Source organism: Populus alba, chromosome 6, assembly GCF_005239225.2.
Source record: "Populus alba chromosome 6, ASM523922v2, whole genome shotgun sequence".
Taxonomy (NCBI): Eukaryota; Viridiplantae; Streptophyta; class Magnoliopsida; order Malpighiales; family Salicaceae; genus Populus; species Populus alba.
Window position 1 is genome coordinate 11,806,458 of NC_133289.1, and position 6,600 is coordinate 11,813,057.

The following is a 6,600-nucleotide window of genomic DNA, read 5'->3' on the forward strand; positions in this document are numbered from 1 at the left end:
TTACAGTTCATAGTCCCTACTACCGTAAGGGCTGAATGCTTCTGACAACATGTTATTCTTCCCTCCAGGAGCTCCATCCCATTTCTTCACAGATCTCATTCACTTGTGGTTGATACTGAAAGTTGAGATGCAATGCCTCTTATAAAACCTGGTAGTCCTCTTTGCGATTTCAATCTCTTTAGAAACCTGTTCAAGCATCTTGTCAATAGTCGGGAGCTTAAATTTGTTGTCAATAAGTCGTGCCAGCCAGATGCTGCGCAGCTCTGATGTGTGAAGGTTCGCAACACTCTCTATAAATCCCAAAAAAGCCATGTTTGGTATCAATGGATGAACAGTTCCCCTGCAACGAAAATCAAGAAGATATGATTTGGACCACCTCTTCTGATAAACAAGTTGAAGCTATTGCCACGGATTTAGGTTTTTAAAACCTTACCTGTACAAGGGCATAACACCAGAACGGGCATCCTCTAACAAACTGCAAAAAGGATCCGGTAAGATGTCTTTGAGCTTTCTCTTCCCATCAAAACCAGTTGCAAATATGACGACATCAGCCTCCACTTTAGTGTTGTCCTCAAATTCAAGTCCTTCCTTATTGAACCACCATTTTGATGTCTTTTTTGAACACAATCTTCCCCTTGTCTGCCTCAGAAAAGAAATTTTCTGGCATGATTGCCATCTGGCAAGATGCATAGTCTTCAATGAAAGGGTGATCTGGTTTTAATCCATATTTCTGCAGAGGAAGTTTGTGGAGGAGATAGGACTCTATAAACTTGGAAACTACATGCCTCTGTGAAATTCCATTACAGTATTAGAACCAGTTACACCATTAGCATTTTTGGACTTCAAAATGAATCGAATATGTCAAGATGTGCTCACCATGGGAGATAACAGCAAGCAAAGCATAGTCCTGAGGAGACTTTGGTTTGGCCTTTCGTGTATGAACTGAGAAGATCTTGTGGAAAAGAACAAGAAAAATGGCAAACCCCATACCCAGTAATGGGGCACAGTCCAATGTAATGTCCTAACAACCATGGTGCACGGTTGCCCTTCAGGACCTACAGCACATTCAAACATGACATCTTGATTTAATTAGTAATACGGAGAAGAATAGTTTCTTAAATTTATGTTTTTGGAAATAAAGAATTAAAAGAACTTGATCATCCATTTCTTTTCAGCGAAGAATACAATTCCATATGTTTTTGCTCCACGCATGCCAAAAATCATGTGTGGCAAATTAAGTAATGTGAAGAATCAAAATTATTATCCAGATATGGGGCAGGTGGTTTTCTTGTTTTTCTTCGTGGGAAAAACTGTCCTTGTGCTTTGATCATGCAAACACGCAATGCAAGAGTCAAAGCTGGGAACGTTAAAATGGCCTGAAAACATGGCGGTCCAATAAGTCCACACATGATCTATACTTTCCTTGTAGATTCTGAGAATTGACCACGAGGTGGCTTTTTTTCTTTCCTTTAGCATGACTTGTGTTACCCATTGCCACGCTACATCAATTTAACGTGGAACATCATCAATTCTAACCATTCAAAGATTTATTGCTGTCTCTGCTACTTTTTCTGAGACCAAATTATATGACGCTATCAACACGTAAGATCACACAACAACAGCAGCAGCAAAAATTGGTCCAGAGGTGTCTTTATATATATATTATATTATATCTTAGACTCGAAATATGGCCCAATAATTAAACAACAAAGGTAGGAGAAAACTGGTAAAGGCCATCACTTATACCAGAAAAAAGAGGGAAATTGGAAAGCATTATTGCTGTGGGAACTTACAAGAGAGAACATATATTTAAAACTACTTGCTAAAAGTTCGTGATTTATGTGTATGGATCATACAGCATATAGTTAAACCAGATTTTAATCTTTTTAAAAGAGAGAGAGAGAGAGAGAGAGAGATGTGGAAATTAATAAAATTTAAAATTTGATCAAAACAAAATCTATTTAAGATTAATACTTGTGTTTGTTGTGCCGTGTATAAGTAAAAGATGAAATGGAAAATTCTATTTAAGATCCCGTGAAAACTTGTATAATTAACACAAGAAAGAAACAAGTCGGTCCTTTGATAATGCATATAAAGTTTAGTTCGTGTAATAATTATGAAACATGCAATTCATCGAAAAGCATGAATGAAGCATGTTAATATTAAACGCGAAGCTTGTTACCTTGGTTTGCCTCAGCGCACTCAAAGAGCTAAAGATCAATAGCTGATTTGTTTTGAAAGCCAACGACTGCCACCTTCTTTCCTTTGTGCAGTTGAGTAGCCGCTTCCTTGTCAAGCTTGCAGTAATTCTAGGGTAATTGCATTCAACCTTGCCCTTGAATACTTCGGGGCCTTTCTTGAGTGGGAACTCAGGAATCTTAGGTATATCTCCATACTTTCCAGTGCAAACGACAAGAAATTTCGAAACGCGTACCACTGGAAAGGAAGCAAAATACGAAATATATCAGCAAAGAATATTATTGGACAGTAATATTAATGTAACAATAGCCCAAGAACAGTTTTTGTAAGCACATCTGTGTATATAATTAACTAGCAATAGAGTTTGTGAGGTAATGTTGATGGGTAAAAGAAAATAGCAGTATTAGTTTTGAAGCTACTGAAGGAATTCCAAAAAAAAAAACATTATCAAGGACCTGAATGGTATCAGATTGTTTGCTTTGCACAGCAACCTCCCACACCGGCAGTCCGGGCAAAAGGCTGCCATACTCCCCGGGTTCGCCGCTATTCAGCATGAGTTCGCGGCCACCATACAAAACCGGACTCCACCACCTTTGAGTTGAACATCACTACTTCATCACCAATCAAAATGCTCAGCGTAGGAATTTCAAGTAATCCAATATCTCGATTATAAGAAGGAAAACTTGGGTCATCTCTCTGTTAGGGCCAGGGAAAATCAGTGGAATTCATAATCACCGCGAGGGGATTGAAGTTTTTTGTGGAGGCTTGTAAGAGCAACTTTTTCCACACCCCTTCCAATGGAGTCACTCGCTTCAAAAACCACTGGATTTGTAGTTACGATAGCTGCTTAGGCAAACAGCTATACCAACTTTACAACACCACTCCGATGATAGGCCTATTTTTTGAGAACCGTCAGATTGCTTTGCCTAGCCATGAAAGTAATAATTTTGATAAAAATTATAATTAGAACTTAGTAAGGTGCAAATGTGATGCTTGAGTTTTAATTCCTATTTATAGAATTAGAAGCACGTGAATTGACTTCTAGGAAGTGAAATAGAGGTATACGACCATTTCTAATCCTAATATTATAGTTGTTGTGAGAAATTGGTTCGATATCGAGACGAAATTTCGCCAACACATGGTTTCCTTTGCCCCTTTTGATTAAGATGGACGCGCATAATTTTTAGATCAATTTTCCCGTCGTACCTTCAAACCCTAATTAATATAAGACTGCTCACATGCATTTGATATACATGAATGTATATTTAAACACAGTAAATACATGTTGTACGTAGGCCTAATAAGATATAAAAAAAAACAATAATAAGAAATAATGAAGTGAGAGATGCCAAGACGACAAGAAAAGCAAAAAATTCCGTCATATGCAAGAAAAGATTTTAATGCACGGTAACGCAGAACTAAAAAAAACGAAATTAGAGCAAACCTTGGAGCATTTTGAGTTATTTGCTAGAATTTAAAGTGGATGCGATGGCGAGTATCTATGCAGCTCTATTTTTAAGGGTCAGAAATTTGAATCTAAATATTGCCTAGTAATTAATTGCGATCTTAAGAAATTAATTTAAACTTGGTGATTAAGAAAAAATGAGTCATTATTTCAATTAAGAGATAAATCTTTAGGTCACCACTCAAGGAAGAAAATAATATAATTAATGTGCGGCTCTAGCTGTCAACATTGTTGGGACCTTTTGGCATTCAAATCAGCTTGCAGCTTAGTAATTTCTTTAAACTCACGTGCTGGAGAAATTTCAACTTCAATTTTTGAAAAATTTAAAGAGAAGTTTCCATGCATGAGTTAGGTTTACTTCTTTTCCTGATATATTTGTCCGGTATATACTAGCAGCACGTTTGCGATCATAGCTGGAACCAATACTATTGCTTGTCTTGTAACCTAATATACTGCTCGGTTACAAGGGTTTCCTCCATCAAGCCATCAATTAAGACTTATTTTGAGTGAAAAATCTATGACGATTTTAAACATGATATTTCTCGGCTTGTTAAAAAAAAACGATAGCTTAATTAGCACGCTTTGAATGTTCATTGTTTTTAATTGTGCTCGTGTTTTGAGCGACTAACTTTCTTACTAGCTTGTTTGCCAGTAGTTGAGTGTCTTGATTTTCTTGCTTGTTTGTTTTCTAATAAGGTGGCTCTTTTATGTAATGGATCTCAATATATAACAGCAAGAGTAATGTAATTTTTAGAAAAATATTTAACTCCAATCACATATACAACAATGGAATTGATTGAGGTCATTTTGATGCACCTTTAGGAGAGAAAAATAGCCCACACAAAATCACCTAAAATCAATGAAAGCTGCAATTTTACAATATTCTTTTTTCTAACTCTCTTTGATTCTCTTATCATTCCACACATTTATTAATGTATATTACAAACCTATTTATAGAAAAATAAAATGCTCCAAAAGTCATTGATCATGTCACTTATTCTATTGTACCTCGAAATATCTTCTTCATTCTTTCAACGATGGTTACACCTGCCATTGAAAAACGCTCTTCTCTTTTAGAATGCAAATCTACTGCAAATTGGTAGGATGAAGTCAAGTTAGTCATCAACATCCCCCTTTAAATTTGACTTTCTAAACTTCTTCAGTACAAGCATCTTTTTCATTCTTGTAAATACATCATACTGAGTGGCTTTTGAATATATAGCAAGTTGATCATAAGTTCTGTAAGATACCAGCTCTACTTCTTTGTTTTTTACATGTTCCCTAATGAAATGATATTGAGTATCAAAATGCTTACTTCTTTTATGGTACATTGGGTTCTTTGCTAAAGCAATCAAGGAACATGTAGAGTTCTTATAAGATTATCTTTGAAAAAAAATTTTAAAAACTTTAACATTTCCTCAACCAAATACCAAAAATACAACAATTATAACCAAAACATATCGGGTCTTTTATATGATGATAGTGTCCACAATAAGCTAGCTTATTTAGATGTCCTAAGTAAATATGTTGTATCTCCTATGAAAAAAGAGATACAAGTTTTGCTTTTTCTTTCATTCAAGTCACGTCCCTAATCACAATCAAAGTATATAATAAGTTTGAAATATTCAGAATATATGTAGAATTACCATCATTAAAAGAACTTTCTTGTATCCAAAATTTTCAGTGGTACTGTAGATAGAGGACTAAATCAAGATTCCATGGACCTACTCTTAATTTGATTCATATGTAGAGTATTATCTAGTTCTAGTGCATGTTAGGTATCTTAAACTTCAACTAGAATTCTTAAAGCATGTTGGAGCCAATATTACTTTGACTATTCTTTTCTTAATTCTAATCCTGCTTCAACTAGAGCAAGACTAGATTGCATTTCTCCATGTTAAAAATTCTTAGAGAATTTCTCTTGCATAGTTTTCTTATGATATAAAATTCCTTTTTTACTTTGTACAACTTCAATTCCTAAAACAATTATGCCATAAGCCCATTTCATCATCTCGAACTCTTTAACCATGCTTCTCTTAAATGATTCAATATAACTAAATGATTATTGTAAAGATTAAAGATCATCAATATATATACAAGTATATAACACACTTCCTACCAACTTTCTTTTTCAAGTACAATACATGTTTATAGAGATATTTTATAGAGATATTTTTTACACTCGTTTTTCATGAAATATCATTCGTATCCTAGATATCCTATAGATATAGAGCGTATTTCAATCCATATAAAGCTTTTTTTAGCATATCCAAGTAGCTAGACAATAAAGATTTTTTTTCTTCATAAACTCCATTTAGAAATGACCTTTCTTCACATATCTAGGTAGTTGATAAATCTTTCATCTCTCTTATCCTATTACCAAAAGTAACAGCTTGATGATTTCAACTCTAACAATAAGAGCAAAAACAATTCCTCATGTTTTTTTTTTCTTGCCTTGTAATTTTTATTGGTAAACTTGGCCTTCCATCTCTAAACTCCTAATTAAGCATTCATCTTTTTCTTGTAAAGTTTAAATTTTATTTAAGGTTTAATTGAATTTATGGAAGGTTTAATTGCAAGAAAATAGATTTTTCTAAAGTTAATTTGGGCTTTAAATTGGAAGAAATTAAAGTTCAGGGTCAAATTATAATTTTTTAAAAGTTAATTTGGTCAAATCAGGCGGCTTAATTGCAATAAAATTAAAGCTTGATGACCAATTTGAGACTTTCATTAAGAAATCTGAAACCAAAGACCAAACTAGAAAAGACACGTAAATAGAGGGTCTGAAATTGACTGAATCAGGGGCTAAATTGAAGAATTTAAAATTTTATTGATCAATTAATGGTCAAAATGCACAAATTTAAAACCAATGACTAAAAGTGAAAAAAGGCGGCCAACATTAAGGCTTACATTTGGAATTTAGCAGGGATACAATT

At 34.2% G+C, this 6,600-nt stretch overlaps 1 pseudogene; it reads right to left on the reverse strand.

The window, feature by feature from the left end:
• LOC118048269 (probable flavin-containing monooxygenase 1) lies at positions 1–3,653 on the reverse strand (annotated as a pseudogene).
• Between the last annotated feature and the right edge of the window lie 2,947 nt (positions 3,654–6,600).